At 35.5% G+C, this 21,642-nt stretch overlaps 1 protein-coding gene across 1 annotated transcript in view; it reads right to left on the bottom strand.

Moving 5' to 3' along the window:
• The window catches only part of LOC109100971, a 78,509-nt gene that overhangs the window by 56,719 nt on the left and 148 nt on the right, over positions 1-21,642 (bottom strand). The window lies entirely within an intron of this gene.

Genomic DNA, 21,642 nt, shown 5'->3' on the forward strand with positions numbered 1-21,642 from the left:
CCTTATTGTCGAGCCCTGTTAAAAGTGTCAGGAAGCCACATTTTAGAGGTAACCAGGTCTGAGAAAAGAGCTATAACTTGCAATCCATCCTCTCCGACTCCAGACAGCTTGAACAAATAGAACTTCTAATTCAGCATTCAGATTAGATTTCTACACAGAATCTCAACTGAGGGCCAAGAGCAGATTGTGTTATTTTCCTAATGACAAGCACTGGCTTACAGAATAATCCTCTGAGTGGTTAGTAGGGGTGTGCGATATATATCACCTGCAATAATATCGTAATTGTTGTTTTAACGATGTGCGATTTGACATTATCGAGTATATTGCAAAAACCAAACAAAACACACCTACAGAGTGCACACATACGTGACATGAAGAAGTCTAGTAGGTTAGACTTGTGTGCGTGTGCATTTTGGGTGTTTTGTTTGAGTGCGTGATTGAATTGAAGAAGTCTAGTAGGTTAGACATATATAATTCAAGATATGGGGGTAGAAAATGTGTGTGTGTGTGTGTGTTTTATATATATATATATATATATATATATATATATATATATATATATATATATATATATATATATATATATATATATATATATATATATATATATATATATATATATATATATACTGTTACGCATCTCTTAACAGCATGACGGAGTTTCATTCCTGAATGAATCAACCGTTTAAATGATTCGGTTCAATAGCAATGACTCACTTATTAACAGTGACCTGCTGCCACCTATTGGCGGTTTTTATTTCACATTTAAAGCATCTTTTCTTTTCTCAAATTTTCTCAAAAATCACAAAACATTAATTCTGCATTTGTAACTGCAGGTTAAATCATTCCATGTCCCTCTGAGCTGCATTAAACAATGTGTAAATACATCTAAATGCTACTTCAAATGCTTCTGTGTTTCCTCTGCATTGCAAAGATAAATTTTGTTGACACTGATTTCATTTGCCTGGTAAAAGCACAAAAGTCTTATTTTAACTGACTGATTAAATGTAAGAATTTGACTCAAAAGATAATCCACACTTTTAGAAAAAAAATGGCTTTATAAAGCTAAAAATGCCCATAAAAGGTAAAAATCAATTTAAACTCATTGAAAAAGATTAGCTACATTCTATCACTGCTGTGAACCGACCACCATACAGAATATGAAGAATATCAAAAACATTAGGAGTCAGCTGTCCACGGTAGTTCTTAAGATATCAGCACAATAACACACCCAGCAAAATATTGTCTAATTTTAGTTATCAAGAAAATTACAGAAAATATTGAGATATCTTTTTTTGTCAATATCGCACACCCGTAGTGGTTAGTTCTTTTGTTGACCATGTTCCAGCAAGCTGTGAAGCACTTCCATTGTTTGGCCTCGGTTGAATAGCAATTGGTGCAGACACAGAGGACTGTAGCCAGTCTGACAACAGACTAAAATGAAGACGTCTTCCTTTCATAAGTAATAATTCAGGAATGCGTCTCCTCCTTGTACATGTCAAGCGTGGCAAACAACTCATATATGCAGTGATTTGTTTATGTATTAGAATGGTCAGACTGTGAAAATAGGATAAAAAGGCAGTGAAATCAGTTCTCAGGTCAACATTAACCTTGATAAACATCACACAGCTGATTTAGTGGAAAAGTTTAGGTACAGTATAAATCTGAAAGAAATAAATGTCTGGTAATGGATCAGTGTTTAAAATCATTGTTGGGTTTCCAGTATAACTTACAATTTCAAAGGTCAGTTTTTTTCAGCCATAAGCTCAGAAGCCATTCACTAAAATAATTAGTCATCATCGTATACTAAACCTTACGATGTATCTGCTGGCTAATAGGTGTCTAAATGCCACAGAAGCTGCAAAATGGGTCCAAGACCCTGTGACAGATGCCACCTGGCTACATGATTTACTTTAAAGTGCCTTGGAGATTGTAAGGAAAAAATGAAGCATGAAAGTTTTTTCAGGACAGTATTCTCTGAGTGCCTGTTCTTTGAGTATGTGCTTAGTTCTAATACATCCTACTTTATGCACTGGCTCTAACATCTTTCTGAAAGCTCTTCTTTAGTCAGCCTCAGTTTCATTTGTTCCACACTGCTTATCAGAGCTTTCAGACTATGCTGTACTTTTGCATTATGACGTTAACAGAAATCCTTTTAGAAGAATCTGTCTGCATATTCAGAATGGAAATTAGAAAGTAAGAGAGCTCAGAGGCTCAAGCCTAATAGTTCCAGCAGAACCTAATTATGTTCACTTGACAAAACCAACATATTGTTATTGAACAAACGCTTTGAAAATTCCTAAACCCAGACCAATATTTTAAAGTGTAACTCATCTTAGACTTTTTGAACTACAAATTTTCAGCTTGACTTAGTATGCTGTATATTTTCTAACCGATGAAGTTTAGGGTTTTCCTGACCTGTAAAAATTATTTCTCAAAGTACTAAATAAAATAAAGATTATTGGAGTTGATTCACAAAGAATACTACTTCAGTCTTTCTACTTCAAAATTTTAAGTTCAATTCAGTATATTACTTGCTGATTCTTTGTAATTATTTGTGAACTTTGTGTCTACACCAAAGTTTTGGTGTGTAGGGGATGATCAAAATTCTTAGTTTTGTAAAAAACTTAAAAATAATGTAAAATAATAGGTGCCTGGATTACCATCCCCTGCAGCATTCTAGTGAGTATAACATCTTCATATTGTACAGATAAGCTGTCCGTTCACTTCTTCACCTCACTGAGCCGCAGAGATAGAAGGCATGGCAGGTTGGGACAAAAAGTTTAGGTGATGGGCTTGTCACGTGTCAATTCCCGCATCCCCCTAAACCTCCCATGTCTCTTTCAGAATGATCATTCACTGCCTTTCTGCCTGGCTGGCCCCCATGCAGATGCAATGCTGCCCAAAGCTGTATGCCCTCCAGTAAGCAAGGCCTCAAGGACTTCGGTAGCAATCCACTCAGGCCCAGATCCCGCTTTTTCCTCCCCCCTCTCCCCCTAAGCCAGGACCTGAAGTTGGCGGGAAAATAGCCCTGTTACTGACAGTGCTGTCTATGAGAGGAGGTTTACAGGGGTTCACAGAACCTCATTCACATGATTCAAACAGCCCCCTGCCTCAGAGCAGTAGCCTGCCGTGTACCGAGCACGGAGAGGTTCAAGACGCTTGATCGCTCATTGGCATGATACCAGCAGCTGCTTGCCTCAAAACAGTGGCCAGTCATGTGCGGAGCATGGAAAAGTTCCAGGCACTCACTTATTCGCTGGATATCAGAAGCCCCTTGCCTTAGAGCAGTGGGCAGCCGTTTGCAGAAGTTCCAGTTGCTCGATCACTTATTCACCGAAAATTTCTGCATCTGCTGCCCCTTGTCTCAAAGCAGCGGGAAGCTGTATGCAGAGCATGGAGGAGCTCCAATTGCTCACTATTTTACAGGATATTAGTAGTCCCTTGCCGCTGAGCAGTGGCCAACCGTGTAAAGAACACAGAGAAGTCCCAATCGCGTACTCATTCAAACAACAGCAGCAGCCCCTTGCATCAAAGCAACGGTTAGCCGCGTGCAGAGCTCAGGAAATTCCAGTCACTCACTCACTCACATGATATAAGCAGCCCCTGCCTTAGACCACAGAGCAGTTTTTGGGGTGCGTCGGATGGGTGATCAACACTATAAAGTATGGCTATACTCTTCAATTCGCTCACAGACCACCCCATGTCAGCAGCGTGATTATGTCAGAAGTGTCAGAACAGAGCGCTCCACCGTTACCAACAGAAATCTCCGCTCTTTTAGCCAAACAGGCAATAGAGATAGTACCCAAGGAGCGGTGGATTGCAGGCTATATGCTACTTCCTCGTCCCAAAAAAGGATGGGGGCATGCACTCATTATTGGATTTACAACCGCAAAACAAATCGCTGACGAAACACACGATGAACATGAGTGCAGCGCTTCGCAATTTAATTTCGATTAATCGTGCAGCCCTAGCTAGAGCCCCTTCGACTAGGCGCCTATGCACTTTGAAGTGGAAAGTGTTTGCGAACTAGTGTCAGCAGACATGAGGACCTGGCAAGTTGTGATATCCCCACTGAACCCCCCACCCCCCACTCTAACCTGATGCCAGTATATATGGGATGTTAGTGCTCAGTGAGCTGTCTGGCCCACCCTTCGAACCAAAGGTTAATAGAAGGCTGAGGAGCCATTGGACGATTAAGTTGCTTGAAGCCACACCCCTCTCTGGCGTGTGTCTCAACTAGGTCATTTAGGCGGAACGAGAATGTCAAATCACATATCATTTAAACAACAATTAAAATATTATGGTAGACAATATACATCGCACACCCCTATATTAAACTATTAAATATGGAAACTTAAAATATTCAAATAAAAACTAATTCAAAATATTAATAAATGCTTTAATAGTACATAAATCGTCACCTTGGAATTATAAGGTTCTATCTGCCATTTTTGTCAAAATTGAGTTATTCACATATTATTAATCTGTGACTACTTATTTACATTATTTGATGTTTTCTTTAAGTTTTTTGAAATTTGAAACTTCCACATAATTGAATTGTTTTTTTTGTGTCATATCTTTTTTTGTATTGGTTTGTATTTTATGTTATTTTTTTTGAAACTGCTCAGAATGCAAATAGAACCTTATAATTCCAAGGTGAGAAAATAATACCAAAATAACAATGCCAAAAATCTCAGAGACTTACATCGAAATATTTTTAGAATTCCAGCTTTCAAGCTACATCCAACAAACTCAGCACAGATCCTGTTCTGAATCATTATATTTATGATAATGGACTTCAGATTTTTGGTGCACAACTTATCCCGCACCAATTGTTTAATAGACGTGTGATAATTCAAATCATGAAGCTTTTTGAGGGCATGTGTGATATTATTTTTCTTAGGGATCATATATAAACCATCAATTAAACTGCTGAAAAAAACTATATATTTACAGTGAAGAAGCATATTTTAAGGCTCTTTTAGTAAGCATACACATATTAGCAACCACCCAGCTTCACATTGGCATCGACCCAAACACAAGGAAAAGGTGTAGCACAAGTACCACATTTTCTTCATAATAAATTTTAGATGCTTCTATCCACTTGATAGCGTAAGAGAAAGAAAGCAGTTTTTTATTCCGGTGAACCATCTTCAAAAGAATGTATGTGGTCATCTCCAAAATCATCTGACAGATATATCTCCATATGGAACTGGTTGCCATGGCAATTCAGTCCTCCACTGCAATGCATAATTCTAGCTCCTAAATTGATACATTTCCATTTCTAAAATGATATTTTGAAACATTCATACTTCTCAGGCTAGGCAGCAGCTTTGTCCATTACTGCATTTATCTGCAGAGTGGACTATAACATCCTGATTGCTGTCATTTCTCATGTGGAGATCTTGCACCATGAGCATCACAGCCCCATCCACACAATTTACCAGACACACAAACCCTTCATTTTTACAGCTGCTTCTTTCAAAGGTGAAAAGCAGAGAGCATCCCCAGCTCAGAGGAGCAGCTATGAGCATAGGGAAAATTCCCAAAGCGTGTAAAATGAAGGAAAAAGATCAATATTAAATTAAACCAAAACAAATATGACTACAAAAAGTCAAACCCTTTAAAAGACTACTTTAAAGAATATTGTTTTAATTTCCTTACACAGTTTGCACTAATGCTAAGTTCATAGTGGTCAACTCTACTGTCTCTATCACCTTATTTAAAGCGTTCCTGTTTTTGTGTGTATGATCCACTGATGCACATTACTAAAAAAAAATGTTTTGTAATATTTCATCATAATAAAAAAACTTGCTTCATCTCTGCCTCTATTTTCCAACCATATGACTCAACACCCACTTTTCGCCATCCAATCAGTTCCCAATGACTAAAATCAAGTACCATATATTTGGTTAACTATGTCCTGTTTCACTCTGAAGCAATTGTAACTGGGGAAAATATAACACTTTAGATTAGGGAACACTATTCGCTATGAACTAGTTGCTTATTTCATGCATATTATTAGCAAATTGGTTGTTTACTATTCTAGAACTTATGTGCAGTTGTGGTCAGAATTGTTGGTACCCTTGGTAATTATGATAATAATAATAAAAAAAAAAAAGGCTGTGAAAATAAATCTGCATTGTAAATCCTATTGATCTTTTATTTAAAAAATTTACAAAAATCTAAACTTTCATTGAAGAAAAAGAATTTAAAATGGGTGGGGGGGGGGGGTCCTCATTATGAAATATATGTTTTTCTCTAATACACGTTGGCCACAATTAATGGCACCCTTAGAAAGATATGAGCTTTTTAGCAGCAAACACTCAAGACAGGTTTGGTGCACACAGGAGTAAAAAAGGACCCCACGTGTACAATGAAATATACTGCTGTATTTTTAATGGTGGTGTATTTTTCTGCCGGAGGTCCTGGACATCTTGTTCAGATACATGGCATCATGGATTCCATCAAATAACAACAGATTAAAAACAAAAACTGACTGTACTAGAAATCTTATAATGGGCCAAAGTTACAACAACAGGACAATGATCCAAAAACAAACATCAAAATCAAAACAAAAATGGGTCATTGAGCACAAAACAAATATTCTGCCATGTTTAAGATTCTAAGATTTCTCTGTCATTAATCAAAAACATTCTGAAACTCAAGTTTGTTTCATCAACATTTATGCTGGTAACATAATTTGCAATAACAGGATTAATCTTAAATTAGTTCTCAATCCTTTGAACCCTTTTGTCATTTCAAGGGTAGAAAAAGGTTTACGAGTGCCATTTCATGTTGACTTCAAGGGGGAAAATCACACCCTCTTTTACTCTGACCGACCTTGAGAAACGGTTACCCCAGCAACCATCAAAGTCAGTGTAGCTTGTGTCTGAAGCTGTTAATGTCTGTCTACCTTCTACTTTCTTCTCGTTTCTCTTTTTATTTCTCTCACACTGTCATTCAGCCTCCTCCCCATCTCTCTGTCTCTCTCACCCACCTTCTCACTCCCTCTTTCTTCATGACAACAGGCCAGCCTCCCAAAACTAACAGAAGTTTGAAACAAGTTTTTAATCATCCATCCTGATCCAGCAAGAGACACACTCAGGATTAAATGAATTTGGACAATGAATACTACAATATCAGTGAATGACAGAGAAGAATATTGATAAAATGATGGCGACACAGCAAAAGATAAACTGAAACTCCCCCATCACAATATTTTCACAGTAAATATTGACAGTAATACTGTGAAATATTATTACAATTTAAAATAACTGTTTTCTATTTTAATCTATTTTAAAATGTAATTTATTCCTGTGATGCAAAGCTGAATTTTTTCAGTTAGGACATGATCCTTCAGAAATCATTCTAACGTAATTATATGATGCAGAAGAAACATTATTATCTTGAAAACAGTTGTGCTGCCTATAATTTTTGCGAAAACCATGATGGAAACTTTTTTTAAGGATTCTTTGATGAATATAAAGTTCAACAGAACAGCATTTCTTTAAAATAGAAATATTTTGTAATATTGTAAATGTCTATACTTTTGATCAAATTAAGGTATCCTTGCTGAATACAAGTATTAATTTCTTTAAAAAATAAACTTTTGATGGTAGTGTATATGCATACAGAATTGTAACTGGTCTTCCTTCTTACATTTATTTGCATATTAAATTCCGATTGATATAGTTATCCTTATACTCGTGAATATGTGTTGATTCTTATGCACAGCTGACTGAAAAGAAGATGCAATTAAATTAACACACAAGTCAACACTAAAAACCTAAGCTTACAGCACATTATTCTTTTGTTGCCTTGCAAGCAGTGCTATTTCCTTTAGGGAATGCACATTAAGATTTAAAATGACATGAACATAACTACCAAGTTAGAGCAAATAGAAATCTGAAACAAAGACGTTCCCTTCCAGTCCTGCAACAAACCTACGATCAGACCATCTTGAAAGCGCCCTGAGGCACATACTTAGCACAGATTAAAGTTTGACTGCCATCCATAATCTTCCAGCCTGTTTTCTAATCACGTCCGGAGTGCATAAAGATTAAATTTTGACTGCTGTGAATAATTTTCAGGATTGTTTTTTTGTAGAGTTTGGAGTGGATAAGTATGATTTGTTTTACAGAATAAACTGTTTCCTGATAAATCAGGCAGTTCACAGAAACTACTCGCAGTCTAATATGTTGCGATGTTGATGAATGGGTAGCTAATGACAAATAACTGTTCTTTAGGGCTTAGTAGAGAGAATGGACAAGTAGTCATTATCGAAGCATCTTTTTATGGATGTCATATTAAAAGTTGAAGATTAAAATAGGTCTGTCATGCAGTGGGGTTAGATAATTGTTCGGTGGGAGGGCTATCTGTGTCTGTGAACAGTTAACACTGCAACATTTACATTTGCGAAGCTCCTAAAACGACCCTAATCTTCTCAATTAGATAGAATAATCATAGTTATACGCTGGGAAAATGATGGACCTCCGAGGCACACTCTCTAAGAGGCCAGGGTTTGAAGATGGGAGAGAGGCAGGGGGCGTCTAAAAGCGTCTTCTTCTTCCCCTGTCTTGGCAGAGCCCCTCTTAAAAAGCGTTCAGGAACACACCAATTGATTTCAAAGTGAGCAAATCAGCTGGGTCGTGGGAGTCTAAAAAATGGCAATCAACATGTCACTGTTAATTAGGCGCCACTCGGAGATGCCCGTGAAACTCTGCTTCTTTTGCAGGGTGGAAAAGAAAGCACAAAAAGCAGTTTTTTAAGAGCCAGAGCTGGAGGGTTGCCTGAGCTCCTGCATGTGTTTTCTTTCAAGAGAGATAGAGGACAGGGCTAAAGGTCTTATCTCAGCCTCCTGCTAGAACAGGACTGAGTCTCGGCATCAAAAGGCAAACCCAAGGACGGCAAAAAGTTCACTGAAATCTGGCAGACAGACTTTATGCAACTTTAAGGAGTAAAGACACAGGTTTTTTCATCAGTTCGCCTGGCAATGAAGTTTAGGATGCATAATACTGTAAATGGTAGCCAAGTGGTTTGGTGAATGGACAGGTTTTTGATTTAATTGTGTGGTTATAAGTGTGTGTGTAATTCATTTGTGTGTGATTGTGTAATCAAATATTTAAAATAAAATCGAATTTATGATATAATATGCATAATATATATATATATATATATATATATATATATATATATATATACACACACACACACACACACACACACACATACACAATTATTATTAATAATTAACAGATTAATACAATAAAAATATATAATAGTTTATCCTAATTTCTTATTTTACATTTATTATTTGAAAACACTAATAATTTGCTAACACTGTTTATGTGATCTTTAGCAAACCTTAAATTTATTAGATTGTTTATGTGATCTTTAATGTTGAGATGTTAAATGTAATGTTGAAATGCTTCACAGAAATACACAATTTGCATTTTATCACGATTCTTTGACCTGGTGGTTTTACTATTTTGCACTGAGAAAATCACAAACATTATATGTTTTCATATTGTACAATGTAATGTTGAGATGCTTAAATAGGGGTGATATCACAGAAAATCACATCATAATAGTTTTTTGAAGATAGAAATCTTTGTCATTATTTTATCTTTGTTATTAAAAAAATAAGAACAAAGATACACATTACAAATACACATAAAATACATATAAAACAAACACTGCTCTATTTTCCAGATATGGTAAGAGTATTTAGCAAATTTAAAAATAAAACTATATAAACTTCACTGTATAAATTATACTGTTAAAGTAGCTGGAGCTCTTTCTTTAGTCAAGAGCAGTGAGTGTTTTCTCTCTTTGTATTTTGTAGTTTTACAAACATAAAAGGGTTAGTTCACCCAAAAATGAAAATTCTGTCATCATTCACTCACTCTCAAGTTGTTTTAAACCTGAATGAGTTTCTTTCTTCTGTTGAACATAAAAGATTTTGAAGAATGTGGGTATGTACTATTAGTTTGTTGTTTTTTTAGTATGTGGTGTAATTTGGGTGGGTCTAATCCACCGGCCGCACCGTTCTCTAACCCACCGACTGTTCCTCATTCAAGCCCGCAGTGTGTGACGCATTTTATAGAGGACTGTTTCCTGATTCTGCACACTAGCCTACAATGGGTCTGTGCTCAAAGGCTGTTCTATAAAGTGAGGCAGTTCCAACTTTGCAAGGACAGTCTGGCACTTCTGACTCACAGCCTTGTAAGTACATTTTTTATATTTAAAGATGATGATTCAAACACGAGTTTTAAGCAGTGTAGAGTAGCGCTTGTTGTTTGTCGTTTCTCTGATCACAAATGCAGACATGGTTTTATGTTTACGCAGCGCGATACGCAACACAACGCGTAAAAACACAGTATAAGTCATTATAATCAATAATTATGTCCCCACTGGATGCAACAAATGCCTTGTTTGTAATGGGTTTTATTGGTTTTGTCTCATTGAGCCGGGGCACGCATCACAGTATGGTAAGGGGGGTAACATTTCCGTCACACGCTTGAGGTATTCGGCAAATCACAACACACTAGACAGCTGGCCAATCAGAGTACACATCGCTCTTCAGACCGTTGAGCTTTGTAAAAATCGACGTGTTTCAGAAAGGCGGGGCATAGAGGAGAAACGATAATATACATTATGTGGGAAATAATGTGTTTTTTTAATCTTAAACTGCATAAACACATTGCATTACACCAAATACACAACATAATGTTCTTTTTAGCAACGTTCTTTTTGACCCCTTTAAAAAAAAGGTATGCATCAGTTCTTCTCTCAACTGTTTACTTTCACTTTAGACATAACCAACTGTGTTTATATGTAAACCTTCTGTGTTTTTGATAGTATTTAGACATGGTTTTTAGTGTGTGTGCTTCAGGTGTACACGCTCAGAAAAAGAGCATGTCAGAACAGCACTCAAATTAAATGTTTAACCGGCAAGGCTTTAAAGCTCATGCAAATAATGTACTTTTATGATTGCGAATAAGTGCAGTGTTCCGTGAGTGTAACTCTACCGCTGAGTTAACATTTGATGTGACTCTATGTTGCGTTGTACAGTATATTGAGGCAGAGGCAACAGAACTGCAACTGACAGAATGGACGCTGTAGCACGATACTATGATATTTCTCCAAAAGCAGATCATTGAGACATAATACAGACTAAAGACTAAATACAAATCTGAAACAAAACAAAGAACATCACTTGTAGCATTTAAATGTCTAGTTTTTAGCTATTTGTTTTTAATTTAGACAAATAATTTTCATATCAATGCATCCCTAATTTAAGCACAATAAATTCAGATAATCTATTTGGCACATAATATAACTTTGGCACATAACAACAAAACCAACTGTTGTGGGTTGCATAACCTGGACAGTCAACTGGCTGTCTAAGTGGATGGTTCTTGGCCATTATAAGCTGTTATGATGACTTTTTGCCAAATAACTGGCTGTATGAGACTAGGACTGAGAAAGAATCCAACTCCACATCTCACTGGACACGAGTTAAAGCAGGAGACAGAGAAAATTATTCCCTGGGGTTAATTAGGGGATGTAATCTCAGCCCACGTTTTTAACCGGTGCACCACCATGAAAATAAGGGAGGAAAAAGAATAATAATATAAAAGCGAGAAAGAGAGAGACACCAGCAATGTAGCAACTCTCCTACAGTATGATGGACAACACAGACAAGTCATGCTGACAACAATATTGGTATTTTCACAGTTCATTTCTCGAGAATGTCTGGGCAAAATCTAGAGGGTACAATGCACATGTGGTTTATTTCAGAAACCTCTGCTGTCTGACTGCCTCGGTGATGTCATCAACTAGATCGGGCCTGACAACACAGATGAAACGAAAGCTTGTGATTTTATATGACTGGCAGGCTATTTCTCACACATGATGAAAACTATATGGCATCTTCTCACAAAATTCTCACTGTCAGAGTTGCAAGACCTTCACCTAATGCAGAATAAAAGGCAAAACTACCACTTCTGTAATAAACCTTTAAAGGGGTCATATGATGTTGCTAAAAAGAACATTATTTGGTGTATTTGGTGTAATGCAATGTGCTTATGCGGTGCCACAGACGCATTGTAGGCTACTGGTTCAGGAAACAGTACTCGTCCTCCATAAAATGGACAGCACACATCTGAATATTTAGGTTGAACGGTTCTGGAACAGTGTTGTAAATACAACTTAACCACTGATTTCTAGTTGTGTCTTCTTTTGGAAGACCAAACAAAGTAGTTCAGTTCATGACCCCTTTAACACTTATAAGACTTTAAAAAATAACAACTTCAAATTTAAGTGAAACAATCTTCACATAAACCACTGATCTATAATATAGAACTGGATTGCTCATGACGTCATTAAAGTGAAGCCGCCGCGCCGCCATATTGGTAATCCCTAGTGTGCGTAAACATTCTTCTTGAATTAATAGGAAATTGTATGATTTTAATGAGAAAACATCACCTAACAAATCAGCGTTTTTAAAAATCTGAAGTATCCCTGTACATTATTACAATGCAAACACCCTAGGCATGTAAACAGATATTTTTTTAAATGTCGGGAATTTCCCCTACTTATTAAAAAGCTACGTTCATTACAGTAGCGAACATCATGAACATGATAAACATCAGACGGACACAACCTCAGCATATAAAACAAACGACAAAGTGCTCATTCCGAAATCTGAATTTATTCAGAGAAATAACTAACTATATACAGTCCGGATTTAAAGACATAAAGCTTATTTCCAAGATAGTAAGTTAAGCTTTTCATTTCATTATAGAGCAACATTAACAACATAATTGTATTATTCATTGTAATATATTCAAATCCATTTCTGATACTAATACGTTTATGTTTAATAATTGCTGAATAATTATGTTCATAAAGAAATAGTCTAGTATATTTTGTGTTTGGATCGTTACCTGCGTCATCAGTGTGCGGAAGACACACCCACCTAAACGGTTTAAATTTATCGCTTATACTGCCCCAAACGACCTAAAACACTGCAGATAACATCTGAAGTAAACATTAATTTACATACACATAACATAAAAACTAGTCCGTTTTGACTGATTGATTTGCTTCAAATCGGGTGATTTTAGGACAGCGGTTTGAATGTGACTCAATGGTGCTCTCTGCCGGTAGGGATTAGTAAGATGGCGGATCGAACACTTCCGGTGGCTTCACTGCCTGTTGGCAGTTTAGAACGTGATGAGCTATCCAGTCATATGGCTTCACTGCATTATGGAATTTTAGTTTGTGTTGAGCTATCTTGTTATAATAAATGTCACATTTAGCTACATGTGCCCTTCAGCAAGTAGGAAACATATAAAGTTATCAAACACTACATTCTAAATGAAATATAGATGAATCCTTAAAGCTACAAAGGTTATTTATTTCCTCTTTTGTTCTTTGATTAACAGACATCACAGCAGCTGGGTTATTAGGTTATTTTGGCTGCTGCTGCTGCTGAACATGACGCGGATCTGACACGCATTGTATTTTCTCACAACTCTTTACCTTTTCTGACCCACTTCAGGTCTTTATGAGCTGACGAGTTGAATCAGGTCTGTTAGATGAGGGAGACCAGGACAGTTTTGAAAACCCATTTTTTTACTTTTTATGTCCTTGTTCAGTTCTTTATGAGATGTTAACTGACAACATAACTATTAACTTCAATGAAAATCCCCCTTGATGCTCAATGAAAATCCCCTTGAATTTGGTTTTGTTTTTTATTGGTTAAGGTTGATGGTTTTTTGATTTATGTTACAAAAGATTTATATTTTAAATAAATGCTTATGATTAATAAATGTTTCTGAACATTCTGGTCATCAAAGATTTATAAAAATTACTTCCACAAAAATATTAAGCAACACAACTGTTTTCAACACGGATAATAATAAAAATAGAGCAGCGAAACAGCATATTATGTAATATGTGACATGAAGACTACAGTAATGATGCTGAAGATTCAGCTTTACAATCACAGGAATAAATTACATTTTAAAATATATTAAAATAGAAAATTATTTTAAATTGTAATAATGTTTTTATACTTTTGATCAAATAAATACAGGCTTGGTGAGCTCACTAAGCTTTTTTCAAATTCATTAAAAACATCTTACCGACTACAAACCTTTGAGGGGTGCAGTTCACTTTTTAATGATATAAACAGTTTAGTCTATTGAAAAACTGACGATTTTACCCAATATTTCTATTTCATGCTAAGGTCAAACTCTGTTGAAATCAGTTTGAGTCCAGTCTCCAATTCAGTTCATGTGAGCAGCACTATTTATACAATGCAGGAAGATGATGCCTATGTAGGGCCTTCCAAAACGGTCACGTATGAGGTTTCAGTTCGGTTAGCTCACTGGGTTTTGGAATAAAGCCTAATTGTGCACTTACGTCACATTTAGTTCCATGAAGACTAGTTTAATTTTCTAATAAACACAGGGCATCATCTAAATGACTGAATATAATTAGCACACCAAATGTGCTTTCATCCACCCACAGAAGTTTACAGAGTTCAAATGCTCCCTAGGTTAAGAAAATATTCTGTAAGCACTGCCTCCACCTGTTGTCATCTAAGGCAGCATGTGTGTAGCATCTGAAGGTTTCCATGGAGGCTTTACTGAAAGTGGGAGAATTTACTACAGTTTTCTGAAAAATATAAACTGAGGGCCAGGGGCTTCCCCTATGCCAAGATGGAGCCCTGCAGCAGTGTGCGTTCAGCTTGTCAGTTTCTCTCAGAGCCGCTCACAATGAGGACTTCCTTAACATGATGAGAAAGGAGCTCACAATCGGTTGCTGGCAAATGAGAAGTGGGTCATCTTAGATTACAATAATCTTAATCTCTCAAGCCAAATCAAGTGGAGGCTGGACTGGTACAGCAGTATGGGATGTGTGGTAAAAATCAATTAATGTTTTTGATTTTCATTCAAAGTAAATGGTCAAAAATAAACACATTTTTAATTGCAGCCATGGTATTGAGGGTAGTGCACATTGATAATGCATGAAAGAGTCTTTGTCTTATGGACAAACTTTGGAACAGCAGCCTATCAAGTACTAAAATGAGCAAAATCATGATATTCTACCATTTGAATTACAATACATGCAGATAATTTTCCAATACCGATATGCCCAGGAAGTTAGGTTGCCCGTATATTTTCTATATGTCATCAATAAAGTTTAAAAGTCTTAGTTAAGTCTGCTTTGTTATACAGTACTTTGTATTGAAACCTCAAACTAAAATGACATTAGGCAGTTATTTATTATAGAAGAAAATAAGCATTGCCCTCAAGCATGCAGTCTGCTTAATGCAAAAGAAACTTACAGATTTGACAGTTTACTCCGAAGCAGCATTATACACCACACTCTGAGCAATGCTGATATCACGGCAAATGTCAAACACTGACACAAACAAGTTGCTCTGGCAATCACATGGCACCTTGGTCTCTCTCGAGGAGATTAGAGTGTTGACGAAGCTTAAAAGCGTCCTACAAAGATAGTGCTGGCATTAAAATCCTGTTGCTCCTCAGAAAACATTCCCCCCCAAGCATCCTGGTGGCTTCATGTTATTTTACAGAGCTGCGAGGCTCTTATCTTTATTAGCATATTACTAACATCCAAAAAGCCCAAAGCAGGGCATTCTAGGGAAGAGGGCCAGATTTGGACAATATGGCCGTGTTAACGTTTGGCCAGTTTCTTTGCCCTTCGGTTTAAGAATCGTTTTTACAAAATATACAGACTTACGGAACGGCCGAATTAACATTTTTCACAGATAAATACAGTTGTTTGTATTCATGCCAAAGTGGCAGTTCAATTTCTGTCTCCTTCTGTTCACGTCTGTCAGTTCGCACAAGGCTCATTCTCCCTGCATTATTTGAAAGATTATTTCCACACAGCAGCTGCTAATGAAAGCTTCATGCTGTACGACAAACAGCTTCCAAGAAGTTGTTGTGTCCAGAGGTCAGCGTTTGATCACAAAGCTCGAAACAGCTCCTCGCTTTTAGACCGTTTTTCACATATCCCTCCTGCTGCGGCGCTATCATGACACGATGATGGTGTCCAGTGCTAATATCATGGTACTCTGAAATACTATGCTATACAACTGAATGTAATTCACATATGATGGCATTGTACACTGTACTCTGAGGAGATTCAAAGAATACTATGGTATTGGTGTGGTACACAGCCAGTGTACACAACCTTTCAAAAGTTCGGGGTTAGAGAATTGATCAAAAGAGATTTAATAAAGACATTTAAGACATTTTAGATTTTTAATTTCAAATAAATGCTGATCTTTTGAACTTTCTGTTCATCAAAAAATCCCCAAAAATGTATAAGGGTTTCCACAAAAATATTAAGCAGCACAAGTGTTCTTAACATTGATAATAAGAAATATTTCATGAGATCTTTTGACACTGAAGACTGGCGTAATGATGCTGGATATTCAGCTTTGCCATCACAGGAATAAATTACTTATAATTTAATTAAATTATATATAAATTATACATAACTTAAATTATATATATATTTCTGTTTTTTTTTTTTAATCAAATTATTGCAGCCTTGGTGAGCATGAGAGACTTCTTTCAAAAAACTCAAAACTTACTGACCCCAAATTTTTAAATGCCAGTTTTCCTTCATCAGATAAATAAAAATAATATTCTGCAACAATGCACATGCAGTTAATGCACATGCTTTGACATGCTGTGGTGCTGAAAAATATCTTCTCAAAAAAATTAAATAAATAAATAAAAAGTCATCACGCCATATTCTTCTGTTGAATACAAATGGAAATAACTTGATAAATGTCTTTCCCATACAATAAAAGTCACTGTCATGATTTTGGCCTCTATTTACTCTAAAAACAGTTGAAACATCATTCAAAATATATATATTTGTTTACTTTGTTATTGATTATTTGTGGGTGAACTATCCCTTCAAGTGTGGGTAACCAAATTTCGAGTCTGGTTCCCTATTGATAAAGGTGGCAAAGAAATATTTTTGTTTGTTTAATTTCATTCTATCTGGGCCTCTTAACAGTGTATTAGTGGCATTGGGGTATAATGCTTCCTGATGATATTCATTTTAAACAGATGGTGGTAGATTTTGCCAGACACATTTCATTCAAAGGATCAATATGACACCGATATGAGTGTCAGGTTTGTACCAGCAAAACAATACATAGAAATAACAACGTGTCATGTACCTGAGAGTTCTGGACACTTGTTCATTTCAGATCATTCAATAGCACTGCATCCGCAATGGAAGCTGGCGCTGAATCTAAAGCAGTGGGAATGAGGGTTTCTTTCCACTGAGACACAGAGGAGAAGTTGTCTGCTACAGGCAGATGGGCTGTGCTTTCTTTGCCTAATGGTGATACGCCCCCCGGCTGATCTGTATGCGGAGCGAGAGGTAAACGATACTGTCCTCAGTCTGTACCCAACACAAGCTCTAGGTGTTAAGAGTAAAGATTTGTCTCTCTAGACTCCAAGAGATCATCCTCATTCCTCAATCATAGGAAACCACTAATGAAGGAAGGGCATAATCATTTATAGGCAACAAAATTTTAAGAAAAATGTCCTTAAAGCTGATGAAAAACAGAGTTTGTGTTTGAGCATAAAAGGACATACTAAATGCAGCATAATCCACTGATGGAGCTTTGAAGGATTGTGGTGATTAAATTCCTGCAGGGTTTGGTTATAGTGACTCGGTGACTAATATTCATGGCCCATCACCCATCTATGCATCTGACCAATCAACATCAATCAAAAGAGCCTCATTAACTACACTGAGTGCCACCACTGATGTAGGGTGAGTCTCACGGAGCCTGTCAGGAACATGAATGTCAGATTTTAGCACAAAATCAAAAGAAAGAAATAGAAAATGAAACCAGTTTTGCATTGTTACATTACTTTCATGGCAATTAAGCACATTGCCCCAAATTTATATTAACATATATATATATATATATATATATATATATATATATATACACACCACACACACATATATATAATATATATATATATATATATATATATATATATATATATATATTCATATATATATATATATATATATATACACAGTACAGACCAAAAGTTTGGAAACATTACTATTTTTGATGTTTTTGAAATAAGTTTCTTCTGCTCATCAAGCCTGCATTTATTTGATCAAAAATACAGAAAAAACAGTAATATTGTGATATATTATTACAAATTTAAAATAATAGTTTTCTATTTGAATATACTTTAAAAAAATAATTTATTCCTGTGATGCAAAGCTGAATTTTTCAGCATCATTACTCCAGCCTTCAGTGTCACATGTAACATCCAGTCTATCACATGATCATTTAGAAATCATTCTAATATTCTGATTTATTATGAGTGTTGGAAACAGTTCTGCTGTCTAATATATTTGATGAATAAAAGGTTAAAAAGAACTGCATTTATTCAAAATAAAAAAAAATCTAATAATAATGATCCTAAAAATTCAGCTTTGGATAACAGAAATAAATGATAATTTAAAGTATAATAAATTTAAAAACAATTATTTTAAATTGTAATAATATATCACAATATTACATTTTTTTTCTGTATTTTTGATCAAATAAATGCAGGCTTGATGAGCAGAAGAAACTTCTTTCAAAAACATTAAAAATAGTAATGTTTCCAAACTTTTGACCTGTACTGTATATATATATATATATATATATATGAAACATTTAAAATATATATATGTTTATATATTTTTGTGATTTTTTTTATGTATTCAATGTAGTAAAATGACATATTCATTAAAACATTTAGTCTCATTACAAAAATAAGGATTGGATTATTATATATAAGGATAATTATATATAATATTATAATAGTATAATAAAAAAATATAATAAATATTACAAATACTATTTTTTTCTTTCTTTTGATTTTAGGGAGCACTTTGACCAGCACATGTTCTTTGTAAAATTCACCCATAATTGACTTCTCTACATCACCTCCAGTCCACAACACCACAGTTAGAAAAACAGTTTTTTTCACTTCTGTCATTCAGGCAGAAATTGTGAGGGTCCTGTCATGAAAAAGACAGGCAGCAAAAAAAAAACTGCAACAAATCAAAGTGACAGACAGCTAAGCCCAGCTATAATGACCATCAATAACTCCACCATGAGCTTGATACAAAAACCACTATACCTGGATAGACACAGAGTACACAAGAATTTAAAGATTTTATGTTCATCTTGGTCAGACTCCTTTGATTAAGAGTGATTCTTAGAAAATGGTCTGGGAACGATGACTGACATGCCAACATTTAGGATTTAACAAACTTCCTGCTACTTGAGTCACTTGAGGCCATTTAGCCAAAGAACAAAACAAAGGGGGGAAAACAGCTTGTCTCCTGTTTCCTGCCCAGCTCTGACAAACAAACAAACAGCTGATGGAAATACCCAGCCTCAGGCCCACCAATGAAACAACACTCAGTGTCACCATCCAGTCTTCCTCAAACAGAGTGCCGGACTACAAGAGGCCGAAAGAGCCCGGCTAAAGAGCTGCTTGCACAGCTACACAAGCTGAAAACTGATAAGGGTGAATATTAAGATTCCTTTAAGTGTTAATGAATCAGACTTCTCAGAAAAGAATACGCCAGATGATAAATCATGGGTCACAAGGCTAGACAACATCTGACACCACAGCTTCCCCACCTCTGAAACACAGTATCTCACTCGCACGAAACCTTTTCATATCCACAAAATGCATTTTGGGAAGAAACAATCTCTCTTTAAAGGGATCATATCATTAGAAATCAATTTTTTCATTCATCTTCTGTAAATTCAATATACTTCACTATCGTTTAAAAGTTGATGTCAGTATAAGATTTTCTCTTTTTTTCAAAGAAATTAATACTTCTATTCATCACGGACATATTAAATTGATTAGCAGTAAAGACATTTATAATGTTATAATGTTACAAAAATTTCTATTTCAAATAAATGCTGTTCTTTTGGATTTTCCATTCATCTATATTTTTTTTTAGCATATATGAATATATAACTGTTTCCACAAAATTATTAAATGGCACATTTGTTGAACACTGATGAAGATAATAATAATAAATGTTTCTTGAGCATCAAATCAGCATATTAGAATGATTTCTGAAGGATCATGTGACACTGAAGACTGGAGTAATGATGCTGAAAATTAAAAAAGCTTTTCCATTACAAGAATAAATTACATTTTAAAATACTGCACATAAATCAGAAAATTATCATTTTGAATTGTATTATTTTATTGTATTTTTGATCAATTAAATGCAGTCTTTGTAAACATAAGAGACTTAAAAAAAAAAAAATCCAAAAAAAATCTTACTAACTTTTGAATGGTAGCGTATGTAAACCAACTTCATTCCCAGTTCAAAAAGAGCTTTTACTGAAACTAAAACATCCCGTTCTGAAATCATGGGATTACTTCTAAACACCAGAACAACTTATGATAAGAGCATAATGATTTTGGAAAAAATTAAAAAGAAAACTAATAATTTAATAACACTGTGAAATGTAATCTTTAGGAAGTCTCAAAATGAAAATCCATTTGTCATAATGAAGCATTTAAAACAACTGATTTTTAGTTTTTTGTTTTGTGCTTATTTTAATTATATTTAGACAGAATCTTATACAATAAGCGTTGTGTTATACAGAAGCTTTGCATTTCAGGAGCTAATCAATATTTTGTGTCTAATTATTTACTTATGTGGTAAGTAGCGGTGTAATAAGCGGAAACATTTACATCCAGCCGGTTGTTATTGCAGAATGAACCCCTTCTTGGGGGGCGCAAGGCCCCTCCGCTTCACGTCAAGGTCCTGATCACCCTCTCTGAGTTTATTCTACAATAACAACCAGCTGGATGTACATTATCCCTTAATTATCTGCTTATCAGTATCAGCCAGTGCATTCCTAGACGAAAGATTACAAAGAATCGTAATGAAAAACAACACACATTGATGATTCATTCAAAATAAGACCAGGAATGTGCATTAAGAAGAAAATAAAGAGTCATTTATGACCTCATGCTGAGTAAGCGTAAAGAATTCTTAAAGGCACAGTGTCCCAAATAATTCCTAAGTGTGTAAGAAAGCATACAATGTTCATGAAACCTAAATCATGACCGTTTTAGTGCAGAAAACCTTGACTAACATAATAAGAGAAATAATAAGAGACATTTCACACAGTCATTCCTGCCTGCATCACTTACTGGAAACCAGCCCCCCCAAAGCACCCACTCTTGTGTATGTGTGATTTCCTCTGCTTCGCCTACTTCCTTTATTGTAATCTGTGTAGTTTTCATAATTCGGGGTGTTCCATGAAAGCATATAATATAAAAAGTACTTGAGACTGAGTTCACAGAACAACTGAGGAACAAACAAGCTTTTCCAGCCCAGACAGAGGAATATGTGTGTGTACAAGGTTTGTCTCTAAAATCCTTGTCGAGTTCTGAGAAGGCAAACAAATGTCCAGAATTGTAAAAACAGGATACTGTCTTTCAGTAGGAATGAGGATGAAGGTATAACAAGGTTCACAGATTATTGTTTTTCTATGTCTATCAG

The sequence above is a fragment of the Cyprinus carpio genome, chromosome A13 (genome assembly GCF_018340385.1).
Source record: "Cyprinus carpio isolate SPL01 chromosome A13, ASM1834038v1, whole genome shotgun sequence".
Lineage (NCBI taxonomy): Eukaryota > Metazoa > Chordata > Actinopteri > Cypriniformes > Cyprinidae > Cyprinus > Cyprinus carpio.